At 42.7% G+C, this 12126-nt stretch overlaps 1 protein-coding gene across 5 annotated transcripts in view; it reads left to right on the forward strand.

The window, feature by feature from the left end:
* BACH2 (BACH transcriptional regulator 2) overlaps positions 1–12126 on the forward strand; it is a 334937-nt gene that overhangs the window by 176020 nt on the left and 146791 nt on the right. The window lies entirely within an intron of this gene.

Raw genomic sequence — 12126 nt, forward strand, 5'->3', positions numbered from 1 at the left:
CTAAATCAAACTTGAAACAGAAGATCAAAGTTGGAGAACTTTCTGACTGCAAAACATACTACAGGGTTTTGAAGTCAAGACAGAGTTGTTGTAGGATAGCCAATGAATCGAATTGAGAGTCCAGAAATAAACTTTGTAGTCAGTTTTTCAACAAGGGTGCCAGAATGATTTCATAGAAAAAGAATGGTCTTTTCAACAACAAATCGATGTCTGTCTGTCTGTCTCTCTTTGTTTCCCTCCCTCCCTCCTCCTCTCCATTCCTATCTCCTACTGCTCTCTCTATAAAATCAACAAATCAAAATATTAATAACAACAATGGGCAAAGGATCAAAATAGGTATTTCTCCAAAAAAAGATCTGTAAGTGGCTAATAAGTACATGAAAAGATGCTTAACACCACTAGCCATTAGGGAAACGCAAACCAAAACTCCAGTGAAATACCACTTTCACCCCCACTAAAATGGCTAAAAACAAAAAGACTGATAGCAGTTGTTGCGAATGTAGAGTGATCTGAACCATAACACATTACTGCTGGGATTGTAACATGGTGCAGCTTTGTGGAACAACAGTTGGGGAGCTCCTCAAAATGTTAAATACAGTTACCATATTCCCTGGTATGCTGGTCAGGTTCTCCAGAGGAACAGAACCAATAGGGTGTGTGTATATAAACAGAGAGAGATTTATTTTAAGAAATTGGCAGGCCCACAATAGGCAGGGTAGGTCAGCAAGACTAAAGGCCCAGGGAAGAGCTGATGTTGCAGTTCAAGTTCAGAGGCAGTCGGCTGTCAGAATTCCCTCTTCCTTAGAAGTTAGTCTTTTTTCTTTAAGGTCTTCAGCTGATTGAATGAGAGCCACCCACATAATGGAGAGTAATCTGTTTTACTCAAATCTGCTGACATAAATACTAATCTCATGTGAAAAATACCTTCACAGCAACATCCAGACACATTTGATCAAATATCTGGACATCATGGCTTAACCAAATTGATGCATAAAATTAGTCATCACACCCAGCAAGTCCACTCCGAAGTGTACAGTATGTCCCAGAGAATTGAAAACATATGTCCACATATACCAACTGTACTTAAGTGCTCATAGCAACATCATTCTGATGGCCAAAAAGTAGTAACAACCCAAATGTCCATCAGCAGATGAATGGATAAATGGAATGTGATATATGCATACAATGGGTTATTGGTCAGCCATAAAAAAGGAAAGAATTGATACATAGTACAATATGGATGAACCCTAAAAACATTATGTGAAGTAAATGAAGCTAAATGGAAAAGGCTGCATTAGTATATGATTCCATTTGTACGAAAGGTGCAGTATAAGCAAATCCGTAGAGACAGAAAGTAGACCAGTCAGTGATAGTTGAGGGTGGGGGGAAGGGGGAAGGAAGAGTAACTGCGAATGGGTGTGGGGTTTCTTGTATGCGGTGATAAAAAACATTCTGAAATTAGATGGGGGTGGTGGTGATGGTTGCACAACTCTGTGAATACACTAAAAAACCACTGAATTATATCTCTATAAACCTGTTTTAAAAGGTACATACCTAAGACTAGAAACGTACATGGTCCTGCCCACCTAGCGGAGAGTAGCAAGGGTTGCTTCTGAAATGTAGAGTGTGTGCCAAATGCCATACGTGAAGAGTCGGAGAGGGTAAAAGTGGGAATCACCACGTATAAGCCTTTTCCGTCACAGAAACTGTGTATATGTCAAGTCAGTCACTCAATCATCCTTTAAAAAAACTCCAAAGGCTGGTATTATCATATCTATTTTTTCATAGTAGGAAATTGAGTTTTCTTTTAAATCAGTTGGCCAGAGTCAGTCAGCCAGTAAGCTGGGATGGAACCAGGTCTGTCTGACTTTAGGCTGTTCGCTTCCCACTGCTCCTGAGGCAGGAACCCTGTGTCCAGTCGGACAGAGGCCCCAGGGCCTGCTGCTAACAGCAATGGGCATATTATTCCCAAGGGGCAGAGGTGTGAAAGGTTAAAGGATACTTTTGGAGAAAAAGCAAAGGACTTAAATACAAACTTGGAGATTGTTACTTGTGGAAAAGAAAAAAGTTAATGTTCATTTTTTAAATTATGAGAGTACCATGAAAGGCCAACAAGGAAGGGGGGGGGGGGGGGGCAGCGTGGTCCGTGACAGCAAAATAGCAGAACCCAAGACCATCGGGATAGCGCAAGCACATCATAGACTGGAGAGAAAGCCGAGTGCTACCAGAGCAGCCGGCCGATTTGGTCAGAGGCTCAGCCATGTTCACAGTAAGTTTGGGCAGAAGCCAGGTGGGGACGTTCCTGAAACCAAAACAAGGAAAGTCATTTCACATCCAGAGACTAAAGCGACACCAGAAAATGTCACCCTGGGTTGCTCCAGGGGCCAGGAGTCGACGGCACAGGGGCCCATGGACAGGGAACTCTTGTTGGAGTTCATTCACAGCAGGGGCTTTTAACCTGGGTTCACGGACTTTGGGGGATTCGTGGATTCATGGGCTTTTAAGGGTCCCTGGACCCTTTCTTTTGTGTTAAAGGGATTTGTGTCTGTGCATCTTTTTCTGGAGAAAGTCATCAGGTTGTTAAAGGGCCTGTGATGGGAGGAAGGTTTTTAAAAATGAGTTTAGATGTTTCTCTTCAGATGCCAGGCTAATTTTCTGGCTGTGTGATAGATTGTGTTAAATGGTCTGGCACTCCTAATTTTTGGAATAAAAATGAATTCTTAGCAAATGATCTCACTGCCTGCAGTGCTGTCTGATTCTGTCCTGGCATTTGATAGAACTTGTTCGGGGATTAGGTAAGACAGGATGTTGGTACATTTGAGGTCATTAAACCGAGAAGGGAAAGGGGAAAAAAATCTTGCTAAATATATTGTGGAGTTGAACTAAATGCTGAATAGCTAAGGGACGTTCTTTGTGCTCTGTGCCAACATTTTTAAACCCTGCTTAGAAACAGACTGGAGTGGCGGGGACAGCTCCATCTAGATGTAGCACGTTGGTAAATGCCTGTCTTTCCAAGAAACACTGTTTAACTTGTCCTTTGATGCAGGAGGCATGGCGAGCTGTGTTGCCCTGCTTTGTGTAACATTTTTGTAAGCTGGTACAGTGATGCAGATCCTAGAGAAACAACCAAAGCTACCTTTTTTACCTGGTGACTGGCATTCTGAGAGCTCCGGTTTAGGACCAGGGGAATAGTGGAGAATGTGTCACAGAGAACAGACATGTATGAAAGGTTATGTTAGATAAAATGTCACCCCTACAAAGGTTTATTTCCTGCCTGTCTTTTCCTTCAATCTTATTTTGGATTTACTATTCAGAAGACACTTAGAAATGTGCAGGGCTGGGCAGTGGCGAGGGCCCTACAACAAAGTACAAGTCTTTTGTCCCACTGAGCTGTACGCTGGAAGATGGTTAAAACGATAAGTTTTAGGTTTTGCATATTTAACCACAATAAAAAATGTATTGGATAATACAGAGGGAAAAAAACATTTTCCTTTTGAGATGGGAATTCCAGTTACCTTTGTATGTTAAATGTCAAGCCCTATCCTATGTGTGATATGAATGTGTACATAACAGGCAAAAACGTGTGGGATGAAAATTCTCATTTAGCTACTGTGTGGTCCCAGCTCTGCACTCACTGGCTGTGGGGCCTGAGACTGTGTATCCCAAGCAGAGGTTAAGCCCTCAATAAATGCTTTCTCCTTTCTGCCTTCCTTTCCTCACGTCTTATTAGTAAAATGAGGAGGTTGGACTCACTGATCTCCAAGCACCTTTCAGTTCTGCTGATCTGTGGATTACAAAAGAAAAAATTTTAAAGGTCTGCAAAACAGTATAAAATCCGCATGGACAAACACAGCCCCTTCCACAGCAGCTTCTGCTGCTTTGGACTTGCACTCTGCTCTGCCCCCCATTCTTCCTCTTCTTCAGCCTACCAAGAATCAGCCATGAGTTTGGTGACAGGAACGAGGAAGAGAAGGGACTGAGGTCATCTGGAACAGAGGGCTGGGACACGAGGAGCCTGGAGGGTGACGCCAGGCTGGGCGAGGGATGGCTGTAAGACTGGAGGTGACGGTGCCACGTGGTCGTGGGCACAGCAGCACTCAGGGCTGCAACCCCAGAGTCTCTCTGAAGGGTGTGTGACCACAGCAAAATTAGGCATGATTGATTTTTATACAAGGCAGATGGTGGCAGGAACATGGAGACTGTAAATCCAAAGAGAGAAGCAGAGTTTGTCATGTGAGGAAGATGCAGCAGGAAGCAGAGCCTGTGCGGGAGAAGCAGTCTTGTGGGGAGATGGCAGCTGGAGGGGAGGGTGAGGGCAGGTGTGTGGCCAGAGCCTCCAGTCAGGGTTCAGACTGGCTGTAATAAATCATAGCTGTGAGCACAAAAAAGGATCACAGGAAAAGACAGGTAGAAAATAAACTTTGGGGGAGGGGGTTGCGTTTGCTGTAAGAAAACCTTTCATACGTAGTAGGTCCTTATGTGAGTCTCCTAGGGAATCACCCGACCTGGGGTGATCTTGGGGATCCTCAATTCCAGGAGAGAATTGCAGACACAGAGGCCAGTTACTCTGATGGTACAGTGAGCCAGATGATGAGACGTGGTGGTGATGGCAATAGATACAGGGAGGGGTGGACAGATTTGAGATAGAAGTTGAAAGTAGAATCAAAGCACTTCCTGATGGCTCGGATGTTAGACGTGAAGGAGGGAAGAATATCAAAGGCGACTGCTATGGTTTGGGCTGGACAGCAGGGTAATGCCTTTTCGGAAATGGGGCTTCACACTTCTCAGACGCCACAGGCCTCGCATGTCTTCAAGCTCCCTGGCCAGGCTCACAGCTCTCACCCTTGCTGCAGTGGTAGGCTCAGTGCAGACCTTTCTGGCCTTACATGGGGACAGTCCAGCAGCAACTTGCCTTGTATGGGACCCACCTGGGCAACCTCTAAATCAAGGGGCACCTGTTCCTGGCAGACGAGGCTGGCAGGCATGTGCAGCTCCCCCCAAAAGAGCAGGAATTTGCAAGTTTTTGGACTGATAGATGAAGCACACAGGGAGGCAAAGCTCTTACATATGGAGAGCCCTGAAGACCCCAGGCCAAGCCCATCTGAGTTCTCAAGAAACCGCCCTTCACCAGTTGTCAGGCGGCCTCTACAGCGCATGCCCATCTGCATGCCTGCAAACAAGCCTGGTCACTGTCTGCATGATTTCATGCATGGTCTTTGACATAATGGTGGAAAATATGGTATCTTGAATAAAATGACACATTAGAGCCTACTTTGGACATTTTCTGCCTGGGCATTTCAGGAATGGTGATGCTCTTCAAAGACTGGGACCAGCGTGAGGTACCTGATAGTCCATGGCTAAGACAGGTGTCTGTGCTTCTAATTTGCCTTCAGAGAATGATCTGGGTCATACTTAATAAGATACCTGGTAGTACCTTTTTTAAGAAACTGCACTCAAAAAATTTAATTTTAATATACTTCATGAAATATAATCATTTTAGTACTAACAAGCTAATCAACTCTTTTTACACAAATAATTAAATTGCTGTAGAACCTGAAGCTTTATCACTTTACTTGACATTTTACTGGCAGCATATATGAAAGAGGTTATGTTTTCTTTGGGGAGAGAGATGTAGTCACCCAAATTGTAGTGGGTGGCAGTGTGGCACAGGAAAAGGGTGGCCTTTAGGGTCGGGCGGACATGGACTCAGCTGCATGTCCGTCCCCTTTGCGTGAATGTGACCTGAGGCATTGGCCCCTCTGAGCCATGGCTCTCTCATCCACCCTGTGGGCTAATAATACCTGCACAATTCCTAGCAGGGTTCCTAGCACATGGAAGTTTCATAAATGGAAATAATATTAATGAATACAGGCCAATGTTACATTTTTATGACATGAACTCTGTAGAAACTCAAAAAATCAATTTCAGGTTGTCTGTTTTCAGCACTTGTTTCTTTTTAGCTTTTTCTCCTCTCTGAATTATCTAATGGCAAGTAGTTCTGATTGCATCATCCTGTTATGATACAGGCAAAAAATCTGAACACGGTCTTCACTGTATTTGGGGAATTTAAACACCTTGAATATCAAAGAAGTGACTTTTCTAGCTGTGGTTCTCCAACTAATAGAATAACTGTGTCCCGGCACCTGAAATGTGTAAGTGGAAACTTTCAGAGGTGTTTCATCTTCATTTTCCCCATCCTGTCTGAAATGGCCGAATCTCCCCCCAGGTTCTTTCTGTTGTAGAAAAAAGAAAGAGCCATTTCCTTACACCACCTTCCCATGCCAGTAGAACAAAACACAAAAGCCACAGACTCTGATTCAAATGTCTCTGCCATACAGAGACTACTTAAATTGTTTGAAATGTAGATTTTTAAAAAATTTTGTCTCTGTAGTTTCCAAAAAAATAACGTCAGTTGACCCCCTTTGTTTTAAAGCTCTCTGGCCGTAGTGGTGTGTGAGCGCTCAGTCCCCGGTTCTGAATATGAATAAGGGCCCCAGGGCCACCCACAGTATGTTTGTTACTAAAGCTGTCACCAATTTTCAGTAATATTTTTGTACAGCATGGGACCAGCAGAACACTTGAAATTTTGGCCTTTTCTAGCAGATGATAGTCTCTAAATGCAACTTGTATTTTTAGAACTAAGTTTTGAACACTGATTTTGTTTTCTGACCACTGTAATTTATCTTTCTACTCAATCCAAAGGAGAAAAAGTGATGGAGTGTGTGCATATGTGTGTGTGTGTGTGCGCTGGGGTGAGGGGAGATATGCGGGAGTCATTTATTAGCCTTAAAAACCAATAGTGTAACTTAGGGCAGGGAGGCCAGAATGGCATTTTGAAGCTCGGAAGTTAGATTGGCTCAGTGGTGTCATCCGGGTACAGCCCTATTGTGATGCTGAGCAAAGTCAGCTTGTTTTCCTTGGCGAAGCTTTCCCCTCAAGTAATAATATAAAATACAGTGGAGAGAATTAGCTTAAAAACACTGTGTCTACCATGGCTGGTGTGGCTCAATGGATTGAGCGCCAGCATGTGAACCAAAGAGTCACCCATTCGATTCCTAGTTGAGGCACATGCCTGGGTTGCAGGCCAGATCCCCAGTGGGGGTCACATGAGAGACAACCACACAGTGATGTTTATCTTCCCCTCATTCTCCCTCCTTTCCACTCTCTGAAAGTAAATAAATAAAATGTTAAAAAACAAAAACAAAAATACCCACTGTATCCTAGAGCATGATGCCCCTGGACTTTTATATTTAAGCAGACCTGAAATTCAGGTTCAGACAGCGCATGAACCAATTCTGGATATTTTGTCTTCCCCTCTGTATTGCTTTAAATCCCAGCAAGGTAGGAAGAGGGGGTTAGAATAGGAAGGAAGAATTCACAAGAAGTAATATTGGAAATCGGAAAAGCATTAAACCAAACACTCTTATATTTCTTAGAAATTATGTTGTTGATATTAGATTTGTGAAATTATGTTGTGATATAGATAAAAATACCTCCACCTGTCATTTCCTGGGGAAAAGCAAATAGGGCTTTGCTCATCAAATTCCATTAAAGCCACTAAAAAAATCTCAGCTAAGAGTTGAGTTGTGGGGATAAAGAATGCAATCAACCCGACTTATACCAGAAGTACCTTCCAGCAAACCTGATCATTTCACGGCTAATTGGTACAAACACTCCTTCGCCCACTGCTGCAGCTGGAGACACACTTAGATGTTTTATGACTGTTGCTGCAATTAAACACCATTTACTTGTTTCTTAGCTTAAGAATGCCGGTCCCACCGACTTTTTCTTCTCAGTAAATTTAAATTTTTGAAAGAGGAAATTACAGATAATTTCTCATATTTGGGGTATGCTATTTTACTTGTGAGTGAGTGAATAGTGACCATTCAGCTATCTCTTTTTTAAACTTTCCCCTGGCTTTTCTAACAGTAAATATGAAGAAATGAAAAAGTGGCACTTTCATGCTTAGTGTAGCATTACCATATCTCTTCCTCACCCACCTTTTCCTAAGAGCAGTCTGGTAAAACACTTTGAGCTTTTGTAGGGTCTTTGGAAATCAGTCTAGCTGCGAAACGCCATGAAGGCGAGATGTCTGTGGCTATCTTCTTCATTATTATCTTAAGATAGATAAATGGTGCCCAGCACCCTGAAGGAGGACAATAAATACTTGTTGAATGAATGGCTATTGTCCCATGGGCTTCTGGGGTCTGAAATACATCCAAGAAAACTGGTATGTGATGCAGCCTACAGAGAGCTGCACTGCCCAATAAAGGAACCACTAACAAGTGGCTATTTGAATTTAAATTGATTAAAATTTAAAAGCCAGTGCCTCAGTCTCACTAGGCACCTTCTAAGTGCTCAACAGCCACTTGTGGCCGGTGGCTGCCATCCTGGACAGCTTGATACTGAGCATTCTCCTCATTGTGGGAGGTTGAATTATCACTGGGACAACACCATCAGTAAGGCCCAAGTTAGTAGCCCCCATCCTCTTAAAAGTGCAATTCCCATGTGAGGACAGTGTGCTCACACTACAAAGAGTAGCCCTTCTACACCTCTCTCACAATGCTGTGGGAGCTCAGTCAAGAAGTGTGAGTGGCCCACAGAGGTGGCTGTCTCTTGACACTTATAGCCAAGTCACAGTGGGGCTGTTAGTCCACTGACTTTCCAGTACTATATGAGGTCTATCCAGAAGGTATCCAGCCATGGACTGTGAAAAATAGAGACATTTATTGAAGAAGATACAATATACAAGAAACATTGTACACAGGACAATGATACTTCAGTCTTCTTCAAAATAGGCACCTTGGGGCCTCACACAGTTCTCCCAGTCGCCATCAGCTGTCCCCATTGTATTTTCTTAAATCTCATCAATGGTCTGAAATCTCTTCCCTTTCAAAGGTGATTTTAGTTTGGGAAAAAGCCAGAGAAGTTGCAGGGCGCCAAATCTGGGCTGTAAGGGGGGCTGAGTCACCTGGATGATTTGATGTTTTGCCAGAAAACTCTGCACAAGATGTGATACATGAGCGGGAGCATTGTCACAGTGAAGCTGCCAATCACCCGTTGCCCATAGATATGGCCTTCTGAATCACCCGGGTAGCTTCTGTGGAAGAATGTTCAAGCTCAACAAAAAATTTGATGCAGATTTGTTGCTCTACTCACTCAGTCATTTTGAATGCGACGGCCACACAGCACACATGCTCACTCAAAGGCACCTACTACCCTCACTGACTAGTGCAGTGAAGTTGTTATTATTCACTCATGTGCATCCCAGCCCACTCTCCTTGGCTGCCAGGTTACATCGATGTCATGCAAACCATTCTCGCTATACTAACAGTGGCTGCAGTTTTTCTGGACAGACCTTGTATAATTATTTCAGTACACCAGTTGTTAGAGAAATGAAATCTCTCAATTAATAAAGAGCTGTTGTTTTAAGCTTGTCAAGTGGGTGCCTCCTATGCCTCAGGAGCCCTGGCCATTTGCATAGGTTGCCCCCAACTGCCCCTTAATTAGACAAATGAGTTAGTTGACGCCTATTTCATTCCTCAGAGCAGAAGGCTACTCAAGGACCCTGCTCCAGTGCTGCAGGCCTCAGATTGGTGGGTGCTGCCCTTGGCCTCCTGGTGGCTTGGCCTCCAGGAGGGACTACTTCCTAAGAGTCCTTCTTCAGACTGCCCCATCACTTCCAAGTCCCAGATCACAGAACCATTGGCCTCAAGAAGACATTAAAGTCATTTCATCCAACCTACTCAACTTACTACAGAAATCAAGTCAGAGAGAGTCACTCAGAGTGTTGTGGTTTTGTTTTTGTTTTTTTGGCTGTTGTCAGTTTCCTTACTGTGAAAGGAAGATTAATGGCTTTACGCCTCACATAGTTCTTAGGAAAAAGAATAATGATACCCACATCTTATGTATGTCTAGAGTTTACGAAAATTCTCTTGTCTGCCTTCTCATTTAATCCATGCGGGGACCTATGAACTGTGTTAGAGGCAGTGAATGACCTGCCCAAAAGAACAAAGCTACTGGGAGTCACAGAGACCTATGTCTCCTAGGGCTTGGGAAACTATAAACTCTTGTAAATGTAACATACCATAATCACATGGCCTTACTAGTTTTCGGATTGTGGTATTTTTGCAGTTGAAGATTTAGTGACATTGAAAATGGTAAGTTTGTTCAAGAAGTGCTTTTTCCCCCCTTTGATAATGTGCCAATTGCACAGACTTTGGTTCAGCATTAAAACAGAAGTGGGCTGCTTGGAAGTATATTTTTAAAATGAGAGAATCCAAATTTGTGATTAGCTTTAGAAATGCTAGTTGTGTAGTTTGAGTGTCTGAAGAGGTTCTGGCAATCATTTCTGTTATTACTGGTGGTTTGCTTTTGTGGACCCCCCACCCCCACAAGTAATGAGGCCCTTTGGAAAAACAAAGTGTGTTCTTTGAGGGGTCACTTCCTCTGTTACCACTGTATTTTTCACACCCTGTGGCTCTCGTGTACTTAGACAATAAACCGTACATGTGATCGTCTGATCGTGGCAAAGAAAATTCTTCTAGAAGCCCGTCTACCCACTTGACACCTAATTATAGAGGAAGGCTATTTAAATTATAAAGAGAAGCCACAGAGAAGGAGATGGTTCGTGTTTGATAATTGTCTTTTGTTAACTTTGATAGAGATATACCTTTCAGATAAGATCGTTGGGAAGATCATTTTAACTCACTTCCAAAATAAGACTGAAGTTTTTTCACATCTCCTTGTTTCTCTTTCTACTTCAGCCATTTTATACTATATGCTATATTCTACTGTGCAGAAATTGAATTTATAGATAAGAGAAAGAATGAAATTATTTCATTCTATATAATACCTCTTCAATATTCTTTCATTAGCTTATAAAATTTTGGCATTCTCTATACCAATTATACTGTAAGGTTAAATACATGTAAAGGGAAAAGAGAAAAAAAATTTGAATAGCTATAAATAGAAAGGAACTTGGGGTTGTGAGCCCTGATTTAGCATTACTAATTTATAATACATTTGGGAAGACTGTGTTTGTATGTTATTTGGTTTTTAAAGTACGTATTATGTTTGTGTCTTCGTGTCTTCTCTGTGTGCATCCTGTTAAATAATGGACTCTCAACTCCCTACTGTACTCTGAGATACAACCTCCCTCCTGTCAATATAGAACCTTCAAAGTGTTCACTATTTTCTAAGTTATTTTTGAATTTTATTTATGCCATTTTCCCCTGCTTCATGTAGATGCTATAAGGTAACTGACAAAAATTTAAGATTTATAGCCAGAATGGAAATCATCAAGTCATGGAAATGTCTTAGGATCATTCAAAACACTAGGCTTGAACAGATCTTTGCAATTCCAAACCTCTGATTCCTCCCAGCATGTTAGGGTGGGAGAGGACTGGTGAGTGTGCACATACTTTCAGACTGCGGGCACCAGTTTTTGTACCCATGCCCTCAGCATTAAATGAGATAATGCATGTGTGGCACCCACACCAAAGCCATTTCTGTGAGCCTGTCTGACGCGATTTTGGTCTCCACAGCTCTTTCCGCTCTCTGATGGCCATGCAGAGAAGCAGAGAACTGTCAAGAAATAGGAAAACACCAAAGGGAAGGGAAACGCCAGGCCTCAGTAGTAGTCCAGAAACAGAATTTATCAGGCCACAAGTAACCGGCAGCCAATTTTTCCTCTTCGGAGGACTATGTGTGAGTTATCTCCATATCGCCTCACACCCTCCCCCAAATGAAGACCCCAGACGCAGGGGCCGCTGTCCCACTGCCCGGGTCTGATGAGGTCGGGTCTGATGAGGTTCAAGTGGACGATGAATTTACATTAATCTCGTTGCTCTCTTATTTTGTGAAAAACGGCTCGCTGTCTTCTGCAGAAGAAAAACAAAAATAAAATCTAAATACTGTTGTCACTGATTAGAACTTTAAGATGTGTAAAGTGTGGGTGTATTTTTTTCCTTGCCTGTGATCAAGTGGGCAATTAAACAATTAACCAGCACTCATGCTACAGCAGGAGTTTAAATTGGTACAGCTTTTCATAATTCCAAAAATGAGAGAAATAGCTAAATAAATAAGGCCCTTTTCTACAGGGTGTCATATTATGTAGACCTTGAA

This window comes from Sturnira hondurensis, unplaced genomic scaffold, assembly GCF_014824575.4.
Source record: "Sturnira hondurensis isolate 20B ecotype Veracruz unplaced genomic scaffold, ASM1482457v3 Scaffold0025370, whole genome shotgun sequence".
Taxonomy (NCBI): Eukaryota; Metazoa; Chordata; class Mammalia; order Chiroptera; family Phyllostomidae; genus Sturnira; species Sturnira hondurensis.